The sequence below is a fragment of the Leguminivora glycinivorella genome, chromosome Z (genome assembly GCF_023078275.1).
Source record: "Leguminivora glycinivorella isolate SPB_JAAS2020 chromosome Z, LegGlyc_1.1, whole genome shotgun sequence".
Lineage (NCBI taxonomy): Eukaryota > Metazoa > Arthropoda > Insecta > Lepidoptera > Tortricidae > Leguminivora > Leguminivora glycinivorella.
Window position 1 is genome coordinate 19,271,484 of NC_062998.1, and position 15,737 is coordinate 19,287,220.

The 15,737-nt window shown below is 38.3% G+C and overlaps 1 protein-coding gene across 2 annotated transcripts in view; it reads right to left on the bottom strand.

Moving 5' to 3' along the window:
- The window catches only part of LOC125240591 (extracellular sulfatase SULF-1 homolog), a 105,649-nt gene extending 99,598 nt beyond the window's left edge, over positions 1-6,051 (bottom strand). Inside the window, exon 1 of one of the 2 annotated variants that reach the window (XM_048148542.1) lies at positions 5,754-6,051. The gene's annotated coding sequence lies outside the window, so the exon portion shown is untranslated. The remainder of the gene's footprint in view (positions 1-5,753) is intronic. The other variant, XM_048148543.1, reaches the window with a different exon arrangement.
- Between the last annotated feature and the right edge of the window lie 9,686 nt (positions 6,052-15,737).

Consider the following 15,737-nt stretch of genomic DNA (forward strand, 5'->3'; position numbering starts at 1 on the left):
TTCGAAATATAGAGCCTTGTTCACTACAGACTTAAGGTCCTTGTAATATTTTTTTTTTATATCATTCGGGTTTCTGTGAAAGTCTGTTGCAGCAGTGTCGCGCAGATGCATCATGAACTTGACAGTGTCAGTAATCCACGGGCAAGATTGTACTTTGACTAAGGATGTTTTTACTGGGGCATGTACATCAAATATAGTGAGAACTTTTTGGTTGAATATACTTACTATGTCATTGACACTGTCAAGATCCGACATCAGTTCCCACCCCGCGTTCTGCAGGTCGGTCCCGCTGAGCAGTCTGCAAAATCGGTCTAATTACTACTTATAATTTGAAATCTTAGTCGATCTACTGATCAGCATGGAAACTAAAACCCATCAAATTGCTGCCGAGCAATTTGAGGCGTTTTGGATTTGAATATTTAAATAAGTTCGCCTTTGTACCTCCTCCTTCTTCATTTTTTTAAATTTTATGTCTTGTATATTTTATGTTGGTAGTACAATACTTATTTATCGCTTCTCCCCTTCCATTGGTACTTTGGTACCAGCCACTGTGCAACTAAGGTCTAAAATGATCCACACCTGGATAGGAAGTTTCTTCGACTAATTGGTCTTCTCTTTTTTTGGTTATTCTGTTTTGAACGAGTACCTATGCTCAGTTGCTCATTCCTGTTCTAAGACCCTAACCAGGACGCTTTTGTTTAGAGCCTACGAAAAGAGTTTTCAACTTTTTATATTAAGTATCCGATCCGGTCCAAGATGGCATCTGGTACGGGCGTAGGCATTTATGCAAATGACTAGTGACTACAGTGGTAGTATCAGCATGGGCAATTATGCCACTGTCTTTTAAGCCGAGACATACGCAATAATTACCTGTGTACATAAGAATATAGTTAGACAAATCCAAGGAAAGAATATCTATATACTCAGCGACAGTCAGGCGGCACTCAAAGCCTTCACATCGCCCAGAGGTGACTCTTGACTGGTATTAAACGGCATCCAAGCTCTTAACAAGCTTGGAAGGCAAAACAAGGTGCAACTGGTATGGATACCGGGGCACGAAGGCTTCATTGGCAATGAAAATGCTGATGAACTTGCCAAGGCCAGGTCTAAAGACAACGTCACAAGGAACCATTAAAACGGCTATGAAGGACCATACAAAGGCTAATCACCAAAAAGAGTGGGATGCCTTGGTAGGTCTGAAGCATTCAAAGCTCTTTATGCGGAGGGTAGAATCTGGATGGAGCAAAAAGCTAGGAAAGCTAGGCAAAAGACAACTCCAAATTATAACGGGGGTGTTCACATGCCATTACGGGATCAAAGGAATGTTGGCCAAGATGGGACACGCTGACTACACAGATTGTCGCATGTGCGGCGAAGAGGAAGAGACCGTCAGACATCTAATGTGTGAATGTCACGCCCTCGCCAGACAAAGAATGAAGAACTTTGGAGCAGGCTACCTAGTACCAAAGGACATCAGAGAGCTACCCATGAGTCTCATCATCCGATACGTGGAGATGGTCGAGAAGCTCCTGAATAGCTGAAGGAGCTTAAGATCTAAGGGGGTAATTGCACAAAAGATCCACGCAGATTTAAGATAAGATGAGTATCCGATCCGATCGAGCGAAGGACCGACTCCTATACATTCTCGAAATCATTCAAGGCGCCATCTTTGATTTTTGCCTTTGACATCCTTCCTATATCCGATATCGGAACGGATAATATGACAACGCTGTATCGCCTATAACCATCATCATATCCAATGTTGTTGTCTCACGTTCCACTCTACACAAGCCATCCTCTCTACCATCCATTTCCAAGGTAAAGGTGTTGTCGGAAAAACTTCTCGTTATACCTAACACCTAACTAATCACGACTACTAACTGTCTTATATCGAAAGCTCACTATCTGATTGCAAGATTCTAGTCATAGAACTAAAGATAGAGAGCTAGATGTGTTTTAATTTCTAGAGTTTGCTGATTTACGCAAAAAATAAATAAAAATGTAGGTAAATTTCGCATTATGGCGCTCATCTATCTCAGCCGTTATCAATTCCACGCTTATACGCACCTGTAACATTAATTTTGATCCATTTAATAAATTATCCGAAATTATCCGAATTATTCGAATATTCGAATAATAAAAATTGTATTATCCGAATTATTCGAATATTAAAAATCCGTCGGATAATGCAAACTCTACTTACAGCATAAAGTGGTGTGGCAAGTCTTCTAACACTTCTACATGTAAAAAAGATGGAATAACATTCCACAGTTAAGTCAAATTAATTATTTTGTTGAATATTGTTTATTGTCCGCGGAGTTCATTTATACTGGTCAATATGGTTGTGCTGAGCGGCGCCGAGGCGCGTCCATCCCTCTTTACCGAGTTAACAATGTGATATGCTATCCCTTTCACGTAAACGACTAGGCATGGGGCCATGTTAGTTTATGTCTGTTGCGGGAACTTCGTACTGCCGTTCGTACCATGTGCTACCATTTTATGAAATATAAAAGAAAGCAGATTTGTAATAGTGAATAATTATTTAGAATCTGTAGAGTCTGTAGTGGTATTTAGTTCATTGATTAGTTTAGAATATTTAGTTGGTTATTTAACTTAGTAAACGTAAGTAAAAATGCACAGTTTAGTTATTAGTTACTAGAATGATTTTTATTGAGATGCTATCACAATTATCATCCTCCTTGCGTTATCCCGGCATCGGCATTCGCCACGGCTCATGGGAGCCTGGGGTCCGCTTTGGAAACTACTACTAAGATTTGGCGTAGGCACTAGTTTTATGAAAGCGACTGCCATCTGACCTTCCAACCCGAAGGGTAACTAGGCCTTATTATAATTTAATTATAATATTATAATTTGTTGCAAAACAAATTCACCACAGTACTGGTACCGGTACCATTGTCTATAATAATAGACATGTCCCATTCCCATCCCTACTGCTAATCATAAAGGCGCGCCATTATTTGAAACGACCAATGGCAGCACCGTGCGCGCCCGCCTCACCCCGCAAGGATTGGTGATTTGCGTCTCGAACAATATCGCTTGCATTTGGCTTCTAGTGGGGTGTTCTGTGGGTGCACGAATGTGTAAGAGGTACTTCATTAGTCAGTTCCGGGCGAGCGATAGGTGCATTTGCAGTATTTGCAGCAGATAAAAAAATATATATTGATATCTTAGCTAACCGGTTCCGCGATGTGTATTGTTCGTCCCGGCTATCTTTTAACGAGTCCAGATTGCATTGTCGCTTGCTGGAGACGCGTGTCGTGACGGTGTTTACGATTTGCCAGAGAGTGTTTAGTTGATAACCACTACTTTGTAACGTTTTAGCGTAGTATTCGCGTTGTGCGATGTGCGTGTGATAGAGATTGTTTAAATTATTAATATATTGATTGTGATATAATTAGTTTCAATATCACATTACTATGCGGGCGTTTTTGAGCGATTTCAATTAACTGGACGAGAAGTTTTTTTTTTTTTTTATTATTAAGTCGTTTGTGACCCACGGATAGTTATATTTCTTGTGTGTTTGTACAAGACTGTATGGAAAACAGATACTGGCAACGTTATTTGAAATATAATGGATGTTAAATGTGTGATTTGAGCATTTTGTTCGATTTTTGGCCAATCAACTGAATAAAGATGTTTTTTTTTATATACTCTATGACAGTAGTTACGCTATACATGTTAAGTTTATTGGATTAAATTTCTTGTTGTGTTTCGGATTAAATTATTATTCCATACGACTATCGGTTTTGTTATATCTTATGATCTATTTTTGTTTGTTAATGTAAAATTGAATGACAATGTTGGTATGCCTATAGGTGCAAAATTTAATAAGTAGGTACAAATTCATTGTTTTTTTTTATCGCTGATTTCTAAGCATATTATCTAATTGATAGTTGATACTCGTAGTTCCAGTCGTGACACTGAGAAATGCTTAAGGCGAAGGGACTCGCTTAACAACGAGGATGGCCGATGTACTTATTGCACTCTTCCTGTAGGCCATCGTGTGCTAGGCCTACTGTTACTGTTGTATAGTCGTATTATTATTGTCTGAAAAATGGAGCCTTTGATTTTTTTTTATTGTTATTATTGATGTTATTGATAAGTTTGCTATTGTCAAAACTCGTAAATTTTATTGTAGTTGTGTTATCATTAACAAGCATGTCAACACCTGGAGGATTAGGTATGTTACCATTACCGTTGTATCAGACGAATGATTATTGTCTGAAACATGCAGCTTTTGATTTATTTGTTGTTAATTCATGTTTTTGAATAGTTTTCTATTGTTGAAACTCGTAACTTTTATTGAAGTTATGTTATCATTACAAGCAATGTTCAATGATATGTTATCATTACCACTGTTGATCTCTACACTAGTAGGCATAGGAAGTAGGTTTGTGTTATGTCAACAACCTAGGGATCGGTTGCACCAATCCGTCTGTTAACGAATTAAACGTTTGTAATATTTTAGTATGGTAATGTCCATAGACTTCTGCTGCGAGACGTTGATGTGCCTGCTAGCTGTTGTCTGCGGGTGATGCAACTGGTCCTAAGCGAAGGGCCTCGCTTACACAGGAAGGCCGAGCTGTTAGCTTTCGACATTGAGTTCATAATTTTCATTGATTTTATATGTATACTGGCCTTTATCAAATTATCGGTAGATATAAACGTGCCTGAATAAGATTGGCCCTTTTAAAAAATAAAACATTAGGCGGGAACCGCATAAATCTTGACAGATGTCACCGTGAAAAAAAGATATAATCGGCATTATGGAAAAACTAGAAAAAGCAACCGTATAACCAAGCTGTGATAATTTTAGGAATTTGTGTATTGTATTGTTAATATCGACTGTGATTGTAACCCAAACTGTTCAGTATGAGATTGGCATTGTAATAAAACAAAGTGCAAGGAGAAGTTCTTTCATTTAAGACCGGAACATAGCCTTCAATAATAAGGAGATAATTACCCACATAAAATGTTCTACCCACTATTTTTTTTTTCTTTTTGTACTTTATACTGTACTAAAGCAGCCTAACTACCCTACCTTTATTTATTTCCTGTATTATCTAGGTATATCTTTGTGGAAAGACGCATCTTTCAATAACGTGTGTTGAAATATATAGTAACAATAATAAGTCTTAGAAACCTACTCAGATTTCTGATGCCTATTGCAGTTGAAGTCAAGACCACTATATATAATATACATAATAGTAATATTGGTTTACCAAACTAATAACTAATATAACTATCTAGGTACCTATCTTCAAAGTTAGGTTCGTAAATAAATATTATACAGTCACGTTCAGTTATAATACCTACATCAACACATCAACATACGCATTACGCATTCACGCGAAAATTATTCTCTGAACAGGATTTTAATATCAACAATATCAAAGCGTGCGATCTACTAGTCTTGACCAACTATACTACTACAATGCAAGAAATACACGGAAGTCTGTTAATCTCAAGAAAGTTATTAGCAGTGTGTAACATGTGAAGGTACTTTCTTAAGTAATAATATGCCGGCATTCCCGGCTGTCTCAGTTTGTCTGGTAAGTATATTCTTATTGAGTACCTCCTTAAACCTAGTCTACCGCAATTTGATTGATTACGTATCATCACTCTACGTATTTATCTGCTTAGACTGCTATGAAAACTAAAATGTTAAGAGAAGTTAGTGCTTGACTTTACATATTTTTTGTAGCAGGTACACCGACACAAGGAACACTCACCGTTATTTAAAGATGCAACAGGCTCCAAACTCGGCGGAGATGCTTTTCACACAAGTTGTTAAATCGTCACAATCCAGCCGGCACTTGTGAATTAAGTATACGGGAAGGCAGCCTAAAATAGCTGTTGTAGTTCAAAATGTTAGTCCTCGAACACGGCAACACAAACAAAATGAGTGCGGCACGTAAAGTTTTTGACGTGCGGAGATGGGTGGCGGGAGCGAGCGTCGGGACGAGACGTCAGCCTGGGCCCGCGCCGACGGAGGACTGTGCTGTATCTGGATGCCGCTGTCGCCGCGATCCTCGCGAGCTTTCCACCGGCAGCTGTCCCGCTCGCGCAACCGGTCTCACGCCCGTCTTGAAAAAATAAAGAGAGCCTCACATTTCGGAGAAATATGAACCAAACCAAACACCACCTTATTTATACCTCGGACAGGTACGCGGCAACCTCTTTTACATTGCGCATCACGACATCCTTAAATAAAAGAGAAGAACGCCTCGTCGAGTCAAGCATGCCACCGATTCTCGGCTGTCCGATCCGAAAAAGTATTAAATTAACCTACCCAAACCAGCCACCCTAACGGTAGAAACAAACCGCAGTTTAGAGTTCAAATACATATAATAGGTACTTATTTATACCTAGGTGCTGAGATAATCGCAATATTCACAATGTTATATTTTGTATCTGTCGGTAGCAATCCGATGATAATACGCTGTCCAAACAGCATGTATTTTAGCGGTCGACCTGTTATCACCAGACCATCACTTCCGGCTACTCAATTTAATTAGCTGTTGTTTTATCTCCATTAAAAATATTTAACATCAATATTTGCGATTCCAAAGTCAAGAAACTATACGACGGTTGTCTGTTGATTTAGGTTCCCACTGTGGCCACTATTGTGAAGCTAAACAAGCGATACCTACAGACTCGCTACCGTAAGGGATCCCTTTATGTTTCCCTCAAATCCTAGTTTATTGACAATAGTAACCAGAAAAACCTAAGATTAGATTTTTACATTTCTGATTATCTGAAAGAGGATCATTCTTTGTCTATAAAGAGCGCAGAAAGTGTGCAGATTCTGCACTAGGGCATTTATTTAGCAAGTAATTAAGTTTTGATTGTGATTGTGATTCAATTGTAGGTAACATGGATTAAAATGTGAGTGTGCGCGAGAAAACGTCCCACTTTGTCGACTGCTATAAAGCCGCTTTGTCAGTTTATTCATAATATCTGGGCGATCGAGCTTCGCTCGGTTCTATTATATTATATCACGTCTTTAGATAAAAAGAAAACTCTTATAAATAAAATAAAAACAAAAAACAAAACCTTAATTTCTGGCCGGGATTCGATCTGTCTGCGAACATTAGACCAACCTCGTACGACTGAACTACGCGGAGCCGCCGCGCGGGTGGCGAAATTAACGACCATATTTTTATGTTTACTAACGCGAAAGAAAAACGCATGAAAACTCGAAAATTCGCGATTTCCGGGATCTAAGGCTACGCTAGATCGATTATTCACCCCCGAAAACCCCCACATAACAAATTTCAGCGAAATCGTTAGAGCGGTTTCCGAGATCGTCGGTATAATTATATACATATATAAATAAAGAGGTAAATAAATAATTAAATACAAGAATTGCTCGTTTAAAGGTATAAGATAAAGATACAAGTATAAATCTCGCCTTAATGGTAACCGACAAAATGGGACGTTTTACTAAACACACTCAGAAAATAATGGGTTTGTTATAAAAACGTATGTTCTGTCTAATATTAAACTTCCCATTAAGACCTAAGATGGAAAATACCCTCAGGAAATACCTTAAAAATTACAAGTCTATTTTGAAGACAGTATTTTTTTTCAGACTGTCAAATGATTGAGATAATAGGCTACTTGACTCTTTTTAAAGTCTATCTTATATTATTAATTACTGTCCAATTAACCGAAAAAAATATTACCATATTTTATTACGACTTGAAAACCGCAAAAAACATTTTTAAAGTATACTTTCATTTAATCAGGCAAAAACAACATTATAGCCATGTATAAGATTGTCTGCATGACGTCAATCGAATTAAACACAAATCTTTCTGACATTACCTAAGTATGAGGCATAAAGTCATCATAAAGTTCATTACGTCAGTGATTGATTTGACATGAAGTTAAGTTAGGTTCGATGACGTTGACGTCACTATGTGACTGACAGCGTTTTCGGTGGCCAAAGTTTAAAAATAGTTATTTGTTTTACAAGGGGGCAAAGTACTTGTTTAACCGCACGTGCCAATATTGATACCCGCGCAAGCGAAAGATTCCAATATTGAACCGCGAGCGTAGTGAGTGGTTCAAAAAGTGGAATCTTGAGCGTTGCGAGGGTTTCAAGGCACGAAGGTTAAACAAACTTTGCCACCGAGTGAAACACAATATTTTTCACCACACCAACACGAACAAAATACTGACTATAAAACATCAAAGTAAATCAAATCCATCGATTTATTCAATATTTATGATTCAAAATCATCATTTATAAGTAAATTCTATCCGCTAGCTTAAGACATCATGTTAAAATTTGTATGAAATTACTTTGCACTCTTGTGGATCAAATGCAATTTTGCTATCTGTTTTCGAATAGCAAAGTAAGCCTTTACCCGTTAGTGTGGTGAAAAGTATTTTACACATTTTTAATCGAAAATTCGTAGTCATCGTTCACTTTTAATACTTACCCAAAATCTATAAATATTGGTTTTTAGGGTTCCGTACCTCAAAGAGGAAAAACGGAACCCTTATAGGATCACTCGTGTGTCTGTCTGTCCCTCTGTTACAGCCGATTTCTCCGAAACTACTGGACCGATTTACTTGAAATTTGGTACACATATGTAAACCTATGGCCCAAAGACGGACATGTAATTTAATTAAATGAAATTTAATCATAGGGGTCACTTTTGGGGGGTAAACTTGAAAATTAAAAATCAAAGTTATTAAAACTATATTGTGTTATATATCAAATGAAAGAGCATTTTATGAGCATTGGAAATATATTTTTTTTTTATTTTTAATTTTGGTACTTTAGAAGTAATTTAAGAAAATAGACAAAAAATTACCATTCCCCCCCCCTTATCTCCGAAACTACTTAGCGTAAAATTTTCAAAAAAATACACGAGATAGCCCTCTACCTGTAGATTACAGGAAAACCTATTAGAAATCTACAGTCAAGCGTAAGTCGGACTTACGAGAAAAAACTCAAATTAAGATTTTCACTCACTGACGCTGCAAGCAGTACTAAACGTCTTAAAATTTTGTAAGCGTGATGGACAGGTAGAAAGAAATTCATTTCTGTCTTTTTCTTTTTAGAAATTGTTCAATTTTTTTTTTCATTTGCCAAAACGACTTAAGTTTCTACTAAAAAGGAGGCGCTTAAGACCGTTTGTAAGTGGACTGAGCAAAATTTTGTTCAAATCGGTCCAAAAAAGGTCTCTGTTGACGAAAACATAGAATTTGTGCCAACGACAGCCCAAATCTGAAGTCCATTTTGCTCTATCTCTTATCGTTTCCGAGATATATACGTAAAGTCTTGAAAGTGCGAAAAGTTAACTTTGCCATCACAGTCGTTCAGGCGCTCATGAGTTCTTTGCATGGAAAAGTCGAAAACCGACTCGCACTTGACCAATGTTCATAGAATGTGTTGTGGTTTTTTACGCGGGTCCGCGACTGACGACGTTCGAATGTTTTGTTCGGAAATGTTTGAGGGTGGTTTCTTTGAAACGTCGCCGGCGGCGGGTGGTTCGACGGGCGAAGGTCACAGTTGTGACGGGCCAGAGAAACCAGGGCCCGCGCCGCAGAGGACGCGCTGAGGGGGGGGGGGGGGGGGCGGTGCCTACAGCAGTTGTAGTTGTATGCATACCTAGCTCACGCACACAGACGCGTCCGCTGGCGCTGCCAGGGGCGGCTCACTCCGCTATCCTATCGCCGCGCTACAAGTATAATATCCTGGCGGCCGCGAGCTGTGGCCGCGAGTTCGCAGCCTACTCAGGGGTGGCGCACATTCTCACGGAATGCACGTTCGCATTTTCTATTGTTACTTTACGTCGCGAGGTTTTTTAAGCGATGTCCGCGGGTGGAATGGCTAATAATACTTAATTAAATAGACATATTGAATAAAATAAATACCAAAAGATATTCTTATACAGATCTACTACTGATTAAGTCCCACGGAAAAGTTCAATAAGGCTTGTGATGTTGGAACCTTGAACAAAAATATATAAATACAGCGTATATACCTAGAAAGTACTCAAGACTTGAATATAATAATATAACATTTAATGTGAGTATTAATTCGTTTGGATCCATTGGTAACCCTATCACCGGACGCCGCGCACGTGCGGCTCGTTTCTTTGTAAGAATGTTGTAGGTATTTAAAAAGGCGGCATTTCGGAAACATCAAAGCAGTGGGCCTTCTTTACTTGTGCTATTATATATTCTGTGGCGCCGCGCCGGTGTCCACGTGCGCTCTCTGCAGTGTGCGCTGCCGCTGCCACGAAACGTTTACCTACTCCGTGTAATACTGATAAAAGAAAGTATTGACGTGAATTCACACGTTTCGGAAATGACTGTAGGTATTTTAAATATTTTAGCACAATATGTTTTTTGCCTCTTATTGCCTATTATACAATATATACATACCTACTATGGCAACTCTATCACAGCGCAGAATATGCAGAAGCCACATGGTGGTCTGCGACAGAAACTCAATAGACATTTTTAGAGTTTTTAAAATAAGTACCTAAGTAGGTACGTGAAGTAACATGGTAAATTAAAAAAATATCATTAGATACTTATTGCGAAGGTGTAAACAATTTCCTTCGTTTTGCCACATATGAATAATTACCTATCTATATTAAATTCATTAATCCGTATACATTACATTTTTACAGTACGGTAATACTCACCCCGTTATTCATAAACGTACACTAAGCATTGAACTACTATGTACTACGTACTAGAAATGACAACTCGAACATATTCTGTGCGCCGACCGGCAGCGGCGGCAGCGCGAGGCGCATGCGCGTGAAGCGAACCGTGTCATAGAGTAAGACTTGACCACCTAGACGCGACACTTTTAGTGTAGACCTTTGTTTTATACTTTGTATGTGAAATACTAAGTAGTTTACTTTTAGCACTATTATACATTGTGTTATATTTAATTTCTACTCAGTGAAATAAAAATAAGTAATTGTTTTTTTCATAAATTTTAATTTCCTTTGAATAAAATTAGTTTTGTAAGTTTCTGTCGCTCAGAATAATAATCGCGCCATTCACCTTGTTTTACCTCCCTTAAACACCGGTTGCATTAAATACTATAATACTATTTCAGTTTTGGTGTCACTATTTTTCGTCAATAATGAGAATTATAATTCAGAAATAATTCAAAATCATGCTTATTGTATAATATTATCGACTAAAATTCGTATTAGAACCGTGTAATATTCAAAACTATAAATTGAAATAAATATTTTTATATTATATATTGAAAACAGAATATGATCACAATTATTATACCTTATTACCTACATGTCATGTCTGCGCGATTCATCTATGATTCCAGTTGTCAAAATGGTGGCCATAGCATCGCGTTTAAGGAGCCCGTCCCTTCATTATAATAATTACTTAAATTAAGTTAGATTAAAATAGCTTGTCTACTAACCGATGAAATGTGACACCGTCACTTTTATTAGATTTTCTCGTATGGCTTCAAGAGTATCTTATAGCACAGGAAGGCATTTTTTCATTTTATTTGTGTGCAGTCAGAGACAACCTCCTCCCACCACGCGCAGAGACTGACTGAGGCAACATAAGTCCACTGGACTTATGTTCGTGGCGCAAACTTTTTGTTCGCCGTGTCCTCTCTAGTACATTATACCTCAATGACACTAAGTTATCAAGCCGATAAAGTTCGGTTGTCCCTTTCCGACGTATTGGTGTGATAGAAAGGGACAAACGAACTTTATCCGCTGGATAACTTTAGTGTACGTTTATGAATAAAGGTGTTAAAATTTATAGCTACGAAATTTTACATAAAACACCTACTTTAAAATAAAATAAAAAATGTTGAATTTGGTTAACATTATAAAAGACCTCACGCAAGCTGTGCTAATTAGTTCGCGAATTCGTCGAGAGGTGGCGCTAAACACAATTATGCTCATTAGAGAACCTATACTTCTAGCCTAGCCCAGTCTTTAGACTTATGTGAGTAACGTAAAAGTACCTAATAGTTTTGTAGGTACGGAACCCTCGGTGGGCGAGTCCGACTCGCACTTGGCCGGTTTTTTATGTAAAATACTACAAAAAGAATCATTTCTTCTGCCAAATTCTATATGATTCTACTTAGTAGCCTATTCCTACAATCCTAAAAACGATGCGCTGTTTTTCTGACAGTTCCTAGTACCTTTGGCCAGCTCCTGTCTCCATCGTCAGATCAGCTCAATGGTGCCATAATATTGCATTGTCAATTTGACACCCAGAACCTATGTGAACCTGTATATCCTACCTACCAAGATCAACAACATATTTACTGATCTGCATTTACTATTACTACACTTCCATAGTAGGTAATTAGCTACAAAATGTACGGATTTACGGAACAGTATTTTTTTTGCGATATCGGGGATGGTCCCATATCTATGTGCAGTTGTTAACTATTACGAAACAAGCGTTACTTTTCACCAAAGCTCAGATAAAGCAACGGCCATATCTGCAGGACGAGGCAGGGCAGGCGGTGGTTGCCTTGCCAGTATGCCAGCAGAGCGAGGCAGGCAGGCCGCGAGGCGGTGTGGCCGGGGAGGCGCCGTCACGACACGGCAAAGCACTCAGCACCGCGAGGCTTAAAATAAACTCGGAGCCGAGCACCCGCAAGCCGCTCGCCACTCTTAAATCCTATTAAAGGATATCCTATTCATAGACATTTCACGTCTCTCGATGCACTTCGATTTGCATTAGAGCAATGTCAAAGTCCTTAGTACCTATATTCCTATTTTGAATTAGCCAGATTTATTGTAAACAAAGCTGTGGCCGGTGCTGTAAAAAAAATGCACCATTGCAGTTTATTAGAAATCTAAATTTACATATTCCATTACACAAATAATGACTCTGTTTAAACGAAAATAAATTTCAACAAAACCTTTTGGTATATTTATTGAAATTAGAAAGCCGTTTTTGTCGGATAGTTTATTTATTGCACTGGTATCACTGTGGAAATGTACCTGGGCGACCATTACCAAGTAGCGGGCCGCTAAACATTATTTTTCAGTAACTTTCGACACTATGTGGTAGTGAATTTTAATGGCTAATTAAAACCGTCTTCAAATACGATGGTACATAATAAGGTGGTTATAAATTTAATTATTGGTTTTGTAAGTATCAGAATATCGTCAATTTTGGACCGATATTTTTTTTACCTGCATGTCATGGGATCATAACATAATAATAACAGTCATCGTGTTCGATCGATTCACGATTTTAAATGTGTAATAGAGTGATCGTTAATAATGTTTTTCTGTCGGCCCTTACTTTAAGAACCCCTGACTTGAGCTGCTCGTGTAACTTTGACAGTGACAGCAGTTTGTTTACGTTTATTCCGTTCAATTCGTAATGGGAATTATATGTGAATTACTTATCATCAAGCAGAAAATCAGATAGAGCAATATCGGTGTGTACCTACATAATATGTAATCTTTAGGATAATATTTTGTAAGTAACTAAGCGACTTGCCCCAACTAAGCATAGAAAAGTGGGTACCTATAGTAAGTTATCCTTAAAACATAGACTTATTTACTTAAGTCTCAGACGATTTTGTAGACCTATTAAAGACACCTACGCAATTCCACCATACATTAAGTATTTTTCGCCACACCAACTGGTAAAGGCTTACTTTGCTATTCGAAAACAGATAGCAAAACAAAATTGCATTTTATCCACAAGAGTGCAAAGTAATTTCATACAAATTTTAACTTGATATCTTGAGCTGGCTGGTAGAATTTACCTACAAATGATGATTTTGAATCATAAATATTGAATAAATTCATAGATTTTATTTAGTTTCATGTTTTATAGTATCTATTTTGTTCGTGTTGGTGTGGTGAAAATTTTGTGTTTCACTCGGTGGCAAAGTTTATTTAACCTTCGTGCCTTGAAACCCTCGCAACGCTCTAGATTCCACTTTTTGAGCCACTCGCTACGCTCGCGGTTCAATATTGGAATCTTTCGCTTTCTCGGGTATCAATATTGGCACGTGCGGTTAAACAACAACTTAACCCCCTTGTAAAACAAATAACTATTGTTACGTCTCAAACGGCTTGGGCACCGTTTTCGATTAAAGGGCTTAACCAGTGTGTTTTTTTTCCGACTTGATAATTAATTGATAAATGTAAGAATAAACTACGCTTGACAATGGTATCCACAAGCTAATAGCAGTTCTTCCGATAATTTATTGTAATAACGACCATATATGTAGTGTAATCTCTACTAGTACGTATCCTGCATTTTCGTCACATCAAGTTAGGATTAACAGTGGCAACATGGTGCCAAGCTGTTTAGGCTTAAGGAATCTAAAACAAAGAGTGTATGAGACTCTAATCTTCTAGTTTAACGTAGGTAACTAAATATGTACCTACAACTCGTATTCCAGTATCCTACATTGTTGCTTTGAGTTTGAAAAAATTAAAAAACCGGACAAGAGCGTGTCGGGCCACACTCAGTGTAGGGTTCCGTAGTTTCCCGTATTTTTTTTCAATAACTGTTCAACCAACCTTCTTGTTCAAAGGTTAGAGAGGGGGGACACATTTTTTTTAACTTTTGGAGCGATTATTTCCGATAATATTAACAATATCAAAAAATGATTTCCGTAAATATCCATTAATTTTTAAATACTTACCTATCCAACAATATATCATACGTTAGGGTTGAAATGATAAAAAAAATCACTTCCCACTTGTAGTAAGTGGGGTACCCTAATATAGTACATTACGTAAGTGCGAAAAAAGGAAGTTTCTAAACGAGTGGCGATAAATTAATTTCCTTTTCGTAAGTGTATCGTACGACGTTTTTCAGTAGGTACAGATGGCTCCGAAGTTTTGACCTGACATATAAATATATATTTGACCGCACTAGTCCGAGAATGGTTCATTATATTATGTCAGGACATACACTTGCATGTGCACTTGACCGACGAAACGATGACCACCGGCAGAGTATAATAAAGAGTACTATCGTACAGTATGGCCACTCCCGCTCCCCGTTGAAAGTGCAGCCCACCCCCTCTCGATTACCTCACAGTTACCGCCTGTCAAAAACGCGAACAGTCGACCTGTCATATCTCACTCACACAAGCATGGTACGCGTTCACCTACACGAGCTTAGAATGTGTGTTAGGAACGCGCCTCTTTCATATATTTGATCGCCAGTGTCCGAGGTGTGCCACCGGTCTGACCTAGCCGGTAGCCGGTACTTAACCTGCCTGCTAAGCGGATGGTCCTACTATCATACTATTATAAATAAGTATCATTATCTTAGTACTAAGACTCAGTCAATCTGTGACAGAATGAGATAAAAATATCTTTATTTAATAATATTTAACTCACCGTGGTATAGGTATTCGCGTAGTTCACTGTTCGTGCTCACCAGTCTTGTTACCACCGCTCCCGCGATTCTATGCAGGGTACGTAGCTAAATCCCAAAGATTCACGATAATATCATCTTCTATCTCCATCGCTCTTCTTTATTGGCGCGACAGGGCCAGGCTGCGTTTCCATCTATGATCGGCCTCTAGGCGTCAACAATTGTCATTCATTTCAGCTAGGGCGGCAGTTCCTCGTCTGCAATCTTCGTCCTGGAGAAAGCGCATGACAAATTCGGAAAACAATATTTCAATGTACTCTTCAATCATTCCATAATAAAATTCATACTATGCACGGATGCATGGCTGCAGCATACGATGG